General features: G+C 42.4%; 1 protein-coding gene across 1 annotated transcript in view; it reads right to left on the bottom strand.

The window, feature by feature from the left end:
• LOC132815685 (thrombospondin type-1 domain-containing protein 7A-like) overlaps window positions 1-17050 on the bottom strand; it is a 398166-nt gene that overhangs the window by 211097 nt on the left and 170019 nt on the right. The window lies entirely within an intron of this gene.

The raw sequence follows: 17050 nt of genomic DNA, 5'->3' as shown, positions 1-17050 counted from the left end.
GCCCTCCAGTTCTGGACTCCACAACCACAGGGAAAATACTTTGTCTATTTATCGTATCCATGCCCCTCATGATTTTTTAAACATCTGTAAGGTTACCCCTCAGCCTCCGACATTCCAGGGAAAACAGCCCCTGCCTACTCAACTTTTCCCAATAGCTCAAATTCTCCAATCCTGGCAACATCCTTGTAAGACTTTTCTGAACATTTTCAAGTTTCTCAACATCCTCACAGAATTGAAGGAGACCAGAATTGTACACAATATTCCAACAGTGGTCTAACCAATGTCCTGTACAACCACCACATGACCTCCCAACTCCTGTACTCAATACTCTGACCAATAAATGAAAGCATACCAAACACCTTCTTCACTATCCTATCTACCTGTGTCTCCACTTTCAAGGAGCTATGAATCTGCACTCCAAGGTCTCTTTGTTCAGCAACACTCCTTAGGACCTTACCATAAAGTGTATAAGTCCCGCTAAGATTTGTTTTCCCAAAATGCAGCACCTCGCATTTATTTAAATTAAACTCCATCTGCCACGCCTCAGCCCATTGGCCCATCTGATCAAGATCCCATTATAATCTGAGGTAAACTTCCTCACTGCCCACTGCACCTCCAATTTTGGTGTCAGTTGCAAATTTACTAACTGCACCTCTTTTGCTCACATCCAAATAATTTATATAAATAATGAAAAGTAGTGGACCCATCATCGATCCTTGTAGCACTCCACTGATCACAGGCCTCCAGTCTGAAAAACACCTCCACCACCACCCTCTGTCTTCTACCTTTGAGCCTTCTACCTTTGGACAAAAGTTCTCTCCCCATCCTGCAGACCCCTTCACCTAGCTCCAACATTCTCCCTCCACCTGGACCCCTCCTTCTGGCCTTTTACCTGCACTCGGTCTGTTCATTGACAACTGTCAATATGACATTAGTCACCTCAATTTCTCTGCCTTCTCCTCACCCAATCTATTCTGTCTCCCTCTGAACTGACTGCACTCTATGTGCTTAGATCCAACCCTGACTTTGTTACTAAGCCTGCTGAAAAAGGGGGCGGTTGGGGGGCTCTGAAATGCAGAGGCTAAGCAGCAACTCTCAAATACCTCCTGCTATCTCCCCCTGGACAGGGCCCCACCATGCACATCAGGCTATTGTATCAGCGACAGTAACTGACCTAATTTCATCTGGCAACCTCCCCTCTTTCCGGGGCCTCCAAGCTGTTAGTCCCCCAACCCCATCCAGCTTGCTTCTACCTCCTTCCAAAAATCCACAAACAGGACTGCCCGAGCAGACACACTGATTCTGCTTGTTCCTGCCTTCCTGAACCATCCCTTCCTACCTTGACGCCGTTTTTTCTTTCCTGGTCCAGTCTCTGCCCACTTACATCTGTGATTCCTCTGACACCTCCATCCTCCACCAAGATGGCTTCAGGCTCTCTGCTTCTTCCTGGAGCTGAGGCCTGAACCATCCGCACCCTCCACCACCCTCGTCCACACCGTCAAAAATTTCTCTTTTAACTCCTCTCATTTACTCCAGGTCAGTGGGGGGCCCCAATTCTGCCTGTCTCTTCATTGGGTACGTGGAATATTCCAGTCCTAATCCAGCCCCCATCCACAACTCTTCCTCTAATATCTCGATGACATCATCGGTGCTGCTTCCCTTTCCCTTGCAGAATTGGAAAAGTCCACAGATTTCCCTTCGACTTTCCATCCCACCCTCACTTTCATCTGTTGCATTTATGACTCCTCCCTTTCCTTCCTCAACATCTCTGTTTCCATTTCTGTGAATAAACTGGCCATTAATATCTGCTATAAACCCACCGACTCCCACAGCTATCAGGACTATACATCCTCACTGTGCTTCCTAAAAAGACACATTCCTCTGTTTCCATTACATATGTTCTGATGAGGCCAAATGGATGAGGGAGCCTCCGAAATGTCCACCTGCTTCCTTAACTGATGATTCCCCAGCACCATTGTCAACAAGGCTCTCAACCAGTTCAAACTGCTCTTTCACCCATACCCCCTCTCTTCCCTCCCACAAGGGCAACAGGAGTCCCCTTGTCCTTACCTACCATCCCACTGGCATCCACATCAAGAAGATCATCAGCCACCATTTCTGCCAGCGAGATGCCATTAGAAGATGCATATTCCTCTTCCCTCCCTTGTATGCCTTCCACAGGGAATGTTCCCTTCAGGACACCTTGGTTCACTCTTTCTTCACTCCCAAACCCCCCCAACCCCACCCGCAGGTTCAACCTCTCCCCCTCCCACCCCCGTGCCTGCTGCTGCAACTAGTGAAGATGTAACACCTGCCCATTTAATGCCTCCCTCCTCAAACATACATTCCAGGTGGTGCAGCACTTTATCTGCAATTGTCACAGGCTAGTCGACTGCATTTGCTGCTCAGAATGTGGTCTCTTCTACATTGGGGAAATGAAGTGTAGACTGGGTGACAACTTCACAGAGCAACTACATTCTGTCAGCACGAAAGGCCCTGAGCTTCCAGTTGCCTGCCACCAACACCCCACCCCATTCCCTGGCTGATACCTCTGTCTCAGGCTTACTGCACTGTCCTGGTGAAGCTCAGCACAAGCTGGAAGAATGACACCTCATTTTCCACTTGGGAATCCTGCAGCCCTTCTCACTCAATATTGAGTTCAATAATTTTCAGGTCTAAACTCCTCCATGTCCTCACCCCCTACCCTGCATACCAGGCTTTGTTATTACATAGTCTGCCATTACATACCACCTATTGTTAGCCACTAACAGTCTCCATTAACAGCTATTTACTCTCCCAACCAGATCGTCATTGACTCCTTTGTCTGTCTAACCATTCTTTCCTCTGTTTGAGCTCTATCCCCACCTATCACTTCTTCCTTACCCCCTCCTCAACCCTATCTTCTGCACATAAACGGACATTTTCCTAGCTGCCATCATTTCTGAGGAAGGGTCACGAACTCAAAACATTAACTCTGATTTCTCTTCACAGATGCTGCCAGACCCGCTGAGCTTTTCTGGCAACTTCTGTTTTTGTTTTTCTTTCTTCTAACATTGTTCCAGCTGCAACTACAAAATTTTTAAGAAAATTTGTAGCTCAGGTTGGGGTTCAGGTTGTTAAGTTGGCTTGCTGAGCTGGAAGGTTTGTTATCAGATGTTTTGTCACCATGCTGGGTAACATCATCAGCGAGTCTCTGGTGAAGCGCTGGTGTTCTGTCCCACTTTCTATTTACCTGCCTTGGTATCTTAAGGTCAGTGATATAATTGCCAGTTCTTGTTTTCAGAGGTTGGTAAATGGGGTCCAAATCAATCTCTTTATTGATGAAGCTCCAGTTTGAATGCCAGTCCTTTAGAAATTGTCATGCATGTCTCTGTTCAGTCTCTCCGAGGATGGATGTGTTGGCCCAGTCGAAGTGGTGTCCTTCTTCATCTGCATGTAAGGATACTAGTGATAGTACATCATGGTAGCCCACAAACCTACCAACACACTTGAAAAGCAGCTGAAGAACCGAAAGGACCCTGTACTAACCACCAGCAAACAAATTTCATTTACTAAATATCATGCAAAGACCATAACAAACACTACTTCAGACAGACAGGCAGAAAGCTAGCCACCAGGATAACCAATCCCCAACTAGCCACCAAAATACATGACCCATTGTCACTCGTATTCTGACATAGAGATGAAGAAGGACACCACTTCGACTGGGACAACACATCCATCCTGGGACAGGCTAAACAGAGGCATGCAGGGGAATTCCTAGAGGCCTGGCATTCAAACTGAAACTCCCTCAAAAGACACATCGATTTGGACCCCATTTATCAACCTCTGAGAAAAAGAAGCGGAAATAATATCACCCACCTTAACAGACAAAGACACAGAAATAGAAATCGGGACATAATGCTTCATTGGAGGCTCACTGATGATGTTACCTAGCATGGTGATGAAATGTCTGAAAATAAACCTTCCAGCTCAGCGAACAAATTTAACAACCTGTAACTACAAAAGTCAGGCTTTGAAGCCCTCCCTTCCCTCAACCCCAAATCAACCTTCTATATCCCTTCATGCTTTCCATATTTCCCAAGCCCCTTCCATCCCCCATGACCCTGCCCACACCCAAACATTCCCCTCATGTCCCCATATTTTTCATGCCTCCATGCCCCTTCATATTCCCCGTGACCTTCTCTCCAATCCAACCATGCATCTTCTACACCCGTGTTTCCATTATCTCTGATATATAAAGCCAATAAGTCGTTGGAATGCCTGAGGCTTTCAAAATCTGAGCACTTCCCTTTCAAGCTTTGTCAACTAAAATAAAACAAAGAATTGCAGATTCTGGAAATCTGAAACAAAAATAGAAATTGCTGCCGAAACTCAGTAAGTCTGACAGCCTCTGCTTTCTCTCCACAGATGTTGCCAGACCTGTTGAGTCTCCTTCAACCTTTGTCAACATTGTTTACTGAGAGCGAAGTTATTTGTCATTTTGAAGTTCTGCCAAGCATTCATTATAAGACCATAAGATCATAAGACATCTGATGTTATGTATCAATAAGTCTGGTTAGATCAGACGACAAGACCTTTCCTAAATAGTTTCATTATGAATACTTGATTTGCCTGATAATTAATCATTCTTTCTTTGAGTTACTTTAGTTCGAATAAGATTTTTTTGCACAAAATTAAAGTGCAAATAGCTTTTTGTCATTGATAGTCTGAATGGATTTGATTGATAGCTTTCTGAGAAGGTACGGGCCAATGTATTATATGGGAATGTAAAATAGATGTTCAGTTTTTCTTCCGCACTCAGGACCAGGATCTTATGAGAGGCTGTCAGCCATTCTCCTGAGCCTGGCCTGAATCCATCAAAATTATTGGAGAATGTTGAAATCTGCAATGAAGCCAGGAAGCATGCAAGTGCGACATTTGTGTTGGTTACTAAATCCTTATGCCATGCCAATCAAAATTGTTAGAAGTGGGAATACGGAAACAAACATCAGTTTTAGAGGTCTCCAGCATCAGCCGAAATCCATGAAAATCAGTGTCCTATTTTTAACTGTAACTTCAGTTTTGAAATTATTACGTTTGACTCTGTTTCAACTTAACATCCTACACCAGAGACTTGAAAATAAAATCAAGGCTGATTCAAGTGCATTGATGTGTTGACAAAATAAAAGTACAGGGTTTCCATTCTGCCAAACCTCTGTGCACTTCTGATCAGGTGTTGTCCATTAAGTGCTGACAGCTGTGTAAATATAGGAGATTATCTTTAGTTTTGGCATTTTATCAAGTTATCCGACCTATCTTTATCCTGCAAAGACAGTAAAATTTGGGTCAGAAGTAAAACATATCAATAATCTCAAAACTGACCTCAATCCTTCTCAGACCTGAAACCTGACCATTTCTGGTTTCAATGCTGGCAATGTAGTGGCTATGTGAACATACACCTCCCAAAAGGTATATTGAGTTTTTTTTTCACTGAAGCAACAAGCTATTGATTTGATTTTCCTTGTACTCCAGCTTAACACTGGACAGCCATCTTTATTAGTTAAAAGTGGGTGAGGACTGTTGCGCAGAGCTAAGTACATTTCCAGCAATGATTGTGAACTAGGATTAATGGGGCCTTTTCTGCCCACTGCACAATTTTTTTACAACTGCTGCGGAAATGCAGTTAAAAAATACCAATTATATCCTGCAGTAAGTTCAATGAGCTCCAAGGAAACCTGCTTATGTAAGACCATAAGACACGGGAGCAGAAATTAGGCCATTCAGCCCATCAAGTTTGCTCTACCATTCAAACATGTCTGATAAGTTTCTCAACCCCATTTTCCCATTTTATCCCCGTAACCCTTAATCCCCTTGATACTCAAGAACCTGTCTTAAATAAACTCAATGACCTGACCACAGCCTTCTGTTGCAACGAATTCCATAGTTTCGCCACTCTCTGGCTGAAGAAGATTCTCCGTATCTCCATCCTAAAAGGTCTTCTCTTTCCTCTAAGGCTGTGCCCTCAGATCCTAGTTTCTCCTACCAATAAAAACATTTTTCCAACATCTACTCTGTCCTGGAAATTCAGTATTCTGTATGTTTCAGTAGGATCTCCCCTCATCCTTCTAAGTCTGGAGTCCTCAAATGTTCCTCATATGCTATGCATTTCAGTCCTGGGACCATTTCGTGAACCTTCTCTGAACACGCTCCAAGGCCAATACATTCTTCCTGTGTTTTGGGGCCAAAACAGTGCACAATACTCTAAAAGTGGTCTGACCAGAGCCTTAGAGAACTTTAGAAGTACATCCCTGCTTTTATATTCAAGCCCTCTGAAAGTAAAATGCCATCATTGCATTTGCCTTCTTAACTACTGACCCAACCTGCAAGTTTACCTTGAGAGAATCCTGGACTCAAACTCCCAAGTCTCTTTGCACTTCAGACTTCTGAATTTTCTCCCCATTTAGAAAATAGTCCATGTCTCTATTCTTCCCGACAAATTGCATTACCTCACACTTTCCCGCATTGTACACCGTCTGCCAATTTTTTGCCTACTCTCCTAACCTGCCCAAATTTTGCAGCTTCCCTGATTTCTCAATGCTACGATCTTTGTATCATCTGCAAACTTAGCCAGAATGCCCTCAGTTCCTTCATCTCGATCATTAATGTATAAAGTGAAAAGTTGTGGTCCCAACACTGAGCCTTGCGGAACACCACTTGTCACAGGCTGCCATCCTGAGAAGGACTCTTTTTTTCCCACTCTCTGCTCTCTGCCATACAACCAATCTTCTATCCATGCCAGCACCTTGCCTTGAACACCATGCTCCCTTATCTTACTCAGTAGCCTCCTGTGCAGCACCTTGTCAAATGCATTCTTGAAGTCCAGGTAGATAACATCCATTGGCTCTCCTTGGTATAACCTACTTGTTATTTCCTCAAAGAATTCTAGCAAATTTGTCAGGCATAACCTCCTTTGATGAAACCATGCTGGCTTTTTTGTCCTATTTTACCATAAATGCCCAAGTATTCAGAGATTTCATCTTTCATAATGGATTCTAGGACCTTACAGATGACTGAGATTAGGCTAATTGGTCTGTAATTGTCCGTCATTTGCCTTTCTCCCTTTTTATACAGGGGTGAAAATGTGTTGCTGGAAAAGCGCAGCAGGTCAGGCAGCATCCAAGGAACAGGAAATTTGACATTCCGGGCATAAGCCCTTTATCATTCCTGATGAAGGGCTTATGCCCGAAACATCGAATTTCCTGTTCCTTGGATGCTGCCTGACCTGCTGCGTTTTTCCAGCAACACATTTTCAGCTCTGATCTCCAGCATCTGCAGACCTCACTTTCTGCTCCAAGATTTTATACAGGGGTGTCAAGTTAGAGATTTCCCAGTCCTCTAGAACCTTCACTGATTCTAGTGCTTCCTGAAAGATCACCAGTAATGCCTCCACCATCTCTTCAGTTATCTCTCTTAGTAGATATGTGGGGTATAGTCCAGCTGGTCCAGGTGACTTATCCACCTTCAGACCATTCAGGTTTTCTAGCACCTTCTCCTTGGTGCTGGTCACCAAACTCAGCTCTACCCCCTCACTCTCTTGAATTTTTAAGAATATTATTCTTGTCTTCCACCCTGAAGACTGATGCAAAGTAATTATTCATTTCCTCAGCCATTTCTTTTTTCCAACTGCTATCTCTCCAGCATCATTTTTAAGTGGTCCAATGCCCACTTTTGACTCTCTTTTGCACTTTATATATATAAAGAAACTCTTACAGTCTTCCTTTATATTACTGGCTAGCTTACCCTCAGATTTAATCTTCTCCCTCCTTGTTTCCTTTTTTGTTGCCCCCTTTTGTTTCTTGCACCCACACCTCCCCCCTCACTTCCCTCCAAGGCCCCAAGGGATCCTTCTATATCCATCAGAAATTCACCTGCATCTCCACATACATCATTTACTGCATCTGCTGCACCCGACGTGGCCTCCTCTACATTGGGGAGACAGGCCGCCTACTTGCGGAACGTTTCAGAGGACACCTCTTGGATACCCGCACCAACCAACCCAACCGCCCCGTGGCTGAACACTTTAACTCCTCCTCCCACTCTGCCAAGGACATGCAGGTCCTTGGCCTCCTCCATCGCCAGACCATAGCAACACGACACCTGGAGAAAGAGCACCTCATCTTCTGCCTAGGAACCCTCCAATCACAAGGGATGAATGTAGATGTCTCCAGCTTCCTCAATTCCCCTCCCCCCAGCTTTTCTCAGTCCCAACTCTCAGATTCAGCACCACCTTCTTGACCGGCAATCTTCTTCCTGACCTCTCCGCCCCCACCCCCATTCCGAGCTATCACCCTCACCTTGACCTCCTTCCACCTATCGCATTCCCAATGCCCCTCCCCCAAGTCCCTCCTCCCTATCTTTTATCTTAGCCTGCTTGGCACACCCTCCTCATTTCTGAAGAAGGGCTTATGCTTATTCTCCTGCTTCCTTGCTGCTGCCTGTCCTGCTGCGCTTTTCCAGCAACACATTTTTAAGCCCTTTTGGTCTTTGTAAGCTTCCCAAACTCTGGTTTCCCACAGCCCTTCACTACATTGCATGCTTTCTCTTTTGCTTTTATGCTATCCCTGACTTCCCTAGTCAGTCATGGTTGCCTCATCCTCCCTGTACCATGCTTCTTTTTCCTCGGATGAATCTCTGCTGTGCCTCCTGAATTACTCCCAGAAACTCTTGCCATTGCTGTTTCACTGTCTTGCCTACTAGAGTCCTCTCCCTGTCAATTCTACCCAGCTCCTCCCTCATGCCTCTGTAGTTGCCTATATTCCGCTGTGATACCCTTACCTCTGATTCTATCTTCTCCCTCTCAATTTGCCTCTTAAGGGTTCCTTCACCTTAATCTTCCTTATCACATCTACCCCATTGCGCAACACTAAATCCAGGATTGCCTGTTCCCTAGTGGGTTCCACCACAAGCTGCTCCAAAAAGCCATCTCATAAACATTCCACAAATTCCCTTTTCTTACGATCCACTACCAACCAGATTTTCACAGTCTACCTACATATCGAAACCCCCATGATCACTCAAACTTTGCCTTTCCTATCGGAGATATTTATATCATCGATAGTCACAGGTGAGGTGCTGGAAGACTGGAGGTTGGAAAAAGTGGTGCCACTGTTTAAGAAGTGTGGTAAGGACAAGCCAGGGAACTACAGACCAGTGAGCCTGATGTCAGCAGTGGGCAAGTTGTTAGAGGGAATCCTGTGGGACAGGATATACATGTATTTGGAAAGGCAAGGACTGATTAGGGATAGTCAACATGGCTTTGTGCGTGGGAGGTCATGTCTCATAAACTTGATTGAGTTTTTTGAAGAAGACACAAAGAGGATTGATGAGGGCAGAGCAGTAGATGTGATCTACATGGACTTCAGTAAGGCATTCAACATTAGAAGACATTATTAGATGGCATTAGAGGACTTACTGCCTTCTACCAATTTTGACATAGAGGCATTCAACAAGGTTCCCAATGGGAGACTGATTAGCAAGGTTAGATCTCATGGAATAAAGGGAGAACTAGCCATTTGGATATAGAACTGGCTCAAAGGTAGAAGACACAAGGCAGAGGGTGATGATGGAGGGTTGTTTTTCAGTCTGGAGCCTGTGACTGGTGAAGTGCCACAAGGATCGGTGCTGTGTCCTTTACTTTTTGTCATTTACATAAATTATTTGAATGTGAGCATAAGAGGTACAGTTAGTAAGTTTGCAGATGACACCAAAATTGGAGGTGTAGTGGACAGCGAAAAGGGTTACCTCAAATTACAACAGGATCTTAACCAGGTGGGGCAATGGGCTGAGAAGTGGCAGATGCAGTTTAATTCAGATAAATGTGAGGTGCTGCATTTTGGGGAAGTAAATCTTAGCAGGACTTATACACTTAATGGTAAGGTCCTAGGGAGTGTTGCTGAATAAAGAGACCTTGGAGTGCAGGTTAATAGCTCCTTGAAAGTGGTGTCGCAGGTAGATAGGATAGTGAAGAAGGTGTTTGGTATGCTTTCTTTTATTGGTCAGAGTATTGAGTACAGGAGTTGGGAGGTCATGTTGTGGCTGTACAGGACATTGGTTAGGCCACTGTTGGAATATTGAGTGCAATTCTGGTCTCCTTCCCATTGGAAAGATGTTGTGAAATTTGAAAGGGTTCAGAAAAGATTTACAAGGATGTTGCCAGGGTTGGAGGATTTGAGCTATAGGGAGAGGCTGGGGCTACTTGCCCTGGAGCACCGGAGGCTGAGGGGTGACCTTATAGATGTTTACAAAATTATGAGGGACATGGATTGGGTAAGTAGGCAAAGTCTTTTCCCTGGGGTCAGGGAGTCCAGAACTAGAGGGCATAGGTTTAGAGTGAGAGGGGAAAGATATTAAAGCGACCTAAGGGGCAACTTTTTCATATAGAGGGTGGTTTGGGTATTGAATGAACTGCCAGAGGATGTGGTGGAGGCTGGTACACTTGCAACATTTAAGAGGCATTTGGATGGGTATATGAATAGGAAGGGTTTGGAGGGATATGGGCCGAGTGCTGACTGGTGGGACTAGATTGGGTTAGGATATCTGGTCGACATGGACGGGTTGGACTGAAGGGTCTGTTTCCATGCTGTACATCTCTACGACTCTATGACATCTTTTCTATCTCCTGGTGCATCTTGCGCCCCAGCTCCTGACTATTGTTTGGAAGCATGTACATAAGTCCTACTGTAGTTTTTTTTTAACTTTTGCTGTTCCTCAGTTCTACCCACACAGATTCTACACCATCTGATGTTACTTCATTTCTTACTATTGATTTAATTTCATTTTTTACTAATAAGGCAACCCTACTCCTTCTGTCCAACAGCCTATCTTTTCGATAGGATGTATATCCTTGAATACTCAGCTCCCAATCCTGATCCCCTTGTGAACACACCTCAGTGACGCCCACCATGTCATACCTGCCAAGTTCGATCTGCGCCACAAGCTCATTATCGTAATCCTTATACTGCATGCATTCAGACATAACATCTTCAGTCCTATATTAACCATCCCTCTTCTCATTGTCATTTGTTTGTCCAGTGTGCTTCAACTTTGATTGTTAACCCTTTCTGCATACTCTGTCATATTTGTATCCATTTTCTGGGTTCTCTGATTGTAAAACTGTCCGTCTCATTTCCTACCACTCATAAAAATTGTGGCGCGTGTTATTTGAATCCAAATAGAATGCAGTGGAGAAACTTAGCAGATCTGGCAGCACCTGTCAACAGAGAAACTTTGAAATGCCAGAAATGTTTTTACTTCAGATTTTCGGTGGCACAGTATTTCCTTTTATATGTTGTGAACCCTGAAATGACACCACAGAGGCCAGTGTACCATTGCCAGGTCACCTTTTGTTTACACGTGGTCAGTCCTTGACACTGATCCAGGTCTCTCACAGGTAGCTCTCAGAGTGAGCAGAATACCTGACATTCCTGTTAATATCTGTCCGCCAGGGCTCCCTGATTGGACCAGGTTAACAGCCCTGATCAGGGAACTCATATTCCACGATGTCCATCTGGCTGACCCCATTACAATTGCTTCAAATCCAATTGTGAAAATCATTTTTTAAAATGAAACAGTAGTTTTGAACTGGTCTGTAATGTCCCTAATGCATACACTTTTCCAAACAAACAAGCCCTGCCTATGTAACTATGAAAAAAGTTTTCTTTATTATCATACTAATGGATTGCTCTGCATATTCCTGAAGCATATCAGCAATTATGTGATCGTAGCCTATAGTTCATTACATTTGTTCATTGGTCCTCAAGCTATTGTGATTTTAGTAGCTGTATATCCAAAATTCTCCTGCCTTTTGCTCCAATTGAACACCATTAATTTAAAACATTATGATTCATATGAATTCAGTTGGGCAAGTGTATATTCTGTGTACTTGATTTATGTTGTGCTGTTCCATTGTGAACTACAATCTTCCAAAGCAATTAACTTTTCATATACAATCATCAATAGCATCAGGGAATTCATGACGCTAAAAAAGAAGACATTTGTTTCTAATTAATTGGAAACAAATTAGATTTTGTAGAACTCTGCTTTTAAAATAAACATAAGTTTTTAGTTAACTTTACTCACTGGTCATTGCAGAAGCCTTTGTGCCAGCCAATAAACAAATTTCACATTCATAACCAAGCATAAGAATCAAGAGCAGGATTTGGCTATTCATTCCCTCCAGCCTGCTCTACTATTCATAGCTGATATGATTGTGCTCATCTTGCCTGTTCCCCAAAGCCCTTGATTCCACATCAATCAAATATATGCCTAAGTCACCCTTGAATATATTCAATCACCTAACCTCTGCTGCTCTCTCAAAAACAGTTGTTTATCTCTTAAATCCTGATTAATGTGTTGAATGTTCTTGACATTTTGTATTTTTACTTCCGTGATAAGCTAACTGACTTTTAAGAAGGATAATGAGCATTACTCTGACCTTCAGATTTCACATTACTCATTTTCACAGCTTCATGTCTGCTTCCTTTCACTTCATAACACACTCAATTCTGAACTTTCCTTAAATTATCTGATGTTGAAACAGGGTCACAGCAGATGCCATTTCCCTAGCCCGGTACTCATGTCTAGAACATCTGGGTCACATGTCAGGCTCATACTCATCAGCTACAGTTCCACCTTCAGCACTATAATCTCAACCAAGCTAATCTCAAAACTCTGAAATGTAAATCTTGACTCCGCCCTCTGCAAATGGATCCTGAGCTTCCTGATCCATAGACAGCAATCAGTGAAGATAGGCATCTGTACCTCCTCCATGATAATCCTCAACACTGGAGCTCCGCAAGGATGCATTCTCAGTCGCCTGCTGTACACCCTGTACACTCATGAATGTGGAACAAAATTCTGAATGATTACCATCTACAAATTCACTGACAATACCATCAGTGTAGGCTGGTTATCAAATGATGACACGTCAACATATAGAAAGGAGATAAAATGCTTGGTGTTGTGGTGCAGATAACAAGCTCTCTATCAATGTTGGCAAATCTGAAGAACTGGTCGTCGATTCAGGAAGCAAGGAGGACACGCCCCCATTAACATCGATGGAGCACAGATGGAGAAGGTCAAGATCGTCAAGTTCCCAACACTGATGGTAACCAAAACCCTATCCTGGATCTCCCATGTAAATATGATGGTCAAGAAGGTGCAATAACATCTCTCCTTTCATCCTCAGGAGGCTTAGGAAATTCAGTATGTCCATTATGACTCTCACCAAGTTTTACAGGTACACCGTAAAAGTATTCTATATGGGTACATCATGGCTTGGTATGGCAATTGCTCTGTCCAGGATGGTAAGAAACTATATAAAGTTCTGCACACCGCACAGACCATCACGCCACCTAATTTTCTCATTGTCATGGAAAGGCTGTCAACATCATCAAAGACCCCTCCCACTCTGGTAATACTGTCTTCCAAACTTTTCCATCAGGAGAACATACAGAAGCTTAAACACATGGAGCAACAGCTTCTTCCCTTTGTTATTAGACTGATGAATGGACCTCTTTAATTTTAAATTATTGTTGATCTACCATTTGTGCACCTCCTGTGCAGCCGTAACCTTAAATGTCTCGCTCTGTCTAAACACACAATTATCGTATGTCCTCATATGTTATGATCTGTCTGTACTACACACAAACCCAAATTTTTCATTGTACTTCAGCGCATGTGACAGCAATAAATCAAATCAAATCAATGATGTCTTTCTCTCCACCAATGCTGTCAAACCTGCTGAGTTTCTCCAGCAATTTCTGGTTTTGTTTCAGATCTTCAGTGGCTGCCACTTTGTTTTATGTTATTGCTCCAAACGTTATTCACCAATCAGTCAAGACTACTGTGTCAAAGTTCTCATTTTTGTTTTCAGATTCCTCTGTGGCCTCACTCTTTCACATCTGTATACACTTCCCCAGCCCTACACTCTTCTGAGATCTGTATACTCTTTCAATCTTGGCATCTTGCACATTCCAAATTTTACATGGGCCACTGTTGATGATCATGCTATATGTGGCCTAGTGCAGCAATACCTTTACTTTAAGAGGTGCATTTTGTCCTGGATTTTTCAATGAATAAAGGTCGGGACAAAGGTGGAGAGCAGTCTGCTCAAAGCCAATACACTAAATAGCCTGTGAGGCCTTTTTTTGAAAAGTTGGAACAATAGAAGCAGCCTGACTGGGTGGAGTCAAGTTCCCACAGAACCAGGTTTTAGTTTTATCTTTCTGCAGTTGTTGGGGTCTTGAAGCTGGATGTGGAAGCTATTATTCCTCTCTCTGTTACAGCTAAAAGCTGGGATTCTCTTGCTGCTAGAATTGCATGTGAGACAATCTGTTTTACTGAATTTGCTTTTGCCAAAGGTATGTTTGTTGGATTCTACTATATTGGAACAGTTAATTAGCAGTAGATAATATATATATTATTTTGTTAAGCATTTTGATAGTTACAGTTAAGCCAATTCTTCTTTGTTATTTTTAGTTTGCCTGCATTTTAACTGTAATGTAAAAATAAAGTGTGTTTTGCTTAAAGTCAAGAGTCTGACCAGTCAAATTGCATCTGGAATGTCATGCATTATGTATATCTTTAAAATAAGAAAATATTAGGGTCTGAACTATCTTCTTAATATATATTGAGGGACTTTGTTCTGGTCCATAACACGAGTCACCAAGCTCCAAATTTCCTTCCCTAAATGACTCTGCTACTCTATCAATCTTTCATCCCTTAAAATCCTGCTAAAAATGTATTATTTTAATTAAGATTTCAGTCATATTTCATTAAACCATAAGATTATGATATCTTCTACATAATTCAGTGTTGAATTTCTTTTCATTGATATCACTCTCAACATTGTGAGACAATTTACTAAAGTATGATAAATGCACTACATAAAGGTGAGTTGCTGTTAATTTTGCAACCACATCTGTTTTGCAATATGTTAACCTATTCAAAGTGTTGCCTATAGTACACATTTTATTGTTAACTTGTTAGTAGCACAAATAGCAAGTGAGGTTTTGTTCTGGATTGATTCAAAAACTTTATTTTTGAGCTATTAAAACAACAGCCAGTCGTTACATTACTTCCTCTGTCACACTGTTGCATAGCACTATAAATAACAAAATAAATACAAATTAAAATCTACGGAAGACAAACATAAAACTTTACTACAACATTAAATTATACTTCTATCTTCACAGGCCTACCTTTCTATAAAATATAAAAATAGCAGTTCCATTTTCAAGGCAGTGTTTTGCTCTATCACTTTTATGATTGAATTACCCCATAAAGCTGTTCTTCTGATCCTCTCTAAATATTGACAGCATTTTTGACACCTCACATCCCACTTAAACCCACTCCCATCCCTGCCCTAGTTTATCCTCTCTGCACAGATATTAACAATGTCTCTGTTTCTAGCCCAGTACGCCCCTCCAACCAATGCAATCCATTGTGTCTGCTATGCTCGAAACGTCGAATTCTCTATTCCTGAGATGCTGCCTAACCTGCTGTGCTTTGACCAGCAACACATTTGCAGCTCTGCTCCTCATAAGCAATAAAAAAAGAAGAAACGTGTGGTAGAAGTAAAAATTATTTAATCTGCTTTGATCTAAATTTAAAAATATTCAACATCTCAATTAATTCAGCCACTTAAGTCGAGACACTGATGTGTGCTTCAGCGAAATTGCCATATTCTATAAATTGCCATATCACTGCTGTGACTTCCTCTGTATAGTGCAAACAACAATTTCATAGCAAAGAGAAATACTTAAATACAGAAACCCAATACATTTCAACAAATGACTGCAATTCTAGAAATTGCCTTGATAATTAGAATACATTTTAATTATATTTTGTACAACACACTTGAAAACAAAGCAAATTATTTCGTTAGGAACAAACACACAGATAAATTCTAATATTTATGTAATTTGCCCTTTATAAATCTTTCTAGAGAGTTGTTGAGAAAACTTGTCAATTTATCAAACCCAAAGCGCCTTATGACTAAGAATATATGCTGCACTGTTCCTCTCATCGTGAGCTGATGGGCTTGCCCACCTTTAATTCTAAGGCTGATGGGCCATTTAATGAGCTGAAAGTTTCACATCTCTCTGGGAGAAAGTGCCATTTCCTGGAGCTTTTGCCAGTTGGATGCCAGACGCTCTGCTGCACTAACAGGAGAGCAGAAGCTGTGGTCACAGCTGGTACTGAAGGAAGCCCAGAGGGAAGAGCATCCATCTGTGCCCTTGAAACCAGGTTTGTCCAGGTTCTCAACAGGATGCCAGGCCCTGATGAGATCAGGCAAGTGGATGCAGACTCTTGAGGATATTGGACAGGGCAGAATGGATATGCGGAGGGAATACTGTTTGGAGGGAGCTTGTGATTTGAACCAAGAAATAGGTACCCTTCCATTCACCTTTCATTGAGCAGAAGTCCTTTGGGTCAAATCACCCAGGCACAGGGCACTTTCATTGTTATTTAATATTTTTCCTCTGTTCTTTCATAAGACGTGAGCATTGCTGGCAAAGTCAACATTTATTGCTGAATCCTAATTGCTGTTGAACCTATTGGCTTGCTCAACCATTTTAGCCAATTAAGAGCCAGCCATATTGCTGTAAGTCAAGAGTCACATGAAGGTGAGACCAGGTCGAGATGGCAAATTTCCTTCCCGAAACAACATTAGTGAATCAGATGCATGTTTAATAATATTTGATAATAGTTTCATTGCCTTTTATTATTGACAACAGCTTTCGACATCTGAACTTATTACTTAAATTTAAATTACACTTGCTACTGTTGTGGGCTTCAAAACCACATCACCAAATCATTAGCCTGTGCTTCTGGATGACTGGCCCAGTGACCTTATTACTACATGGCCTTCACCGTTCAAGAGACAAAAGGATGAGTACTTTAGGCAGGCATCAATTGAGGTACAATTGGGCCAAGGGTGGGCAGCCCATCTGACACCTTCTCTGCCACACTGAGTATAGTATGGTGTCCTATCTTATGGGTTAAC

This window comes from Hemiscyllium ocellatum, chromosome 5 (assembly GCF_020745735.1).
Source record: "Hemiscyllium ocellatum isolate sHemOce1 chromosome 5, sHemOce1.pat.X.cur, whole genome shotgun sequence".
Lineage (NCBI taxonomy): Eukaryota > Metazoa > Chordata > Chondrichthyes > Orectolobiformes > Hemiscylliidae > Hemiscyllium > Hemiscyllium ocellatum.
Note: the sequence above shows the minus strand (reverse complement) of the source record. Positions and strands in the feature narration are given on the sequence as shown.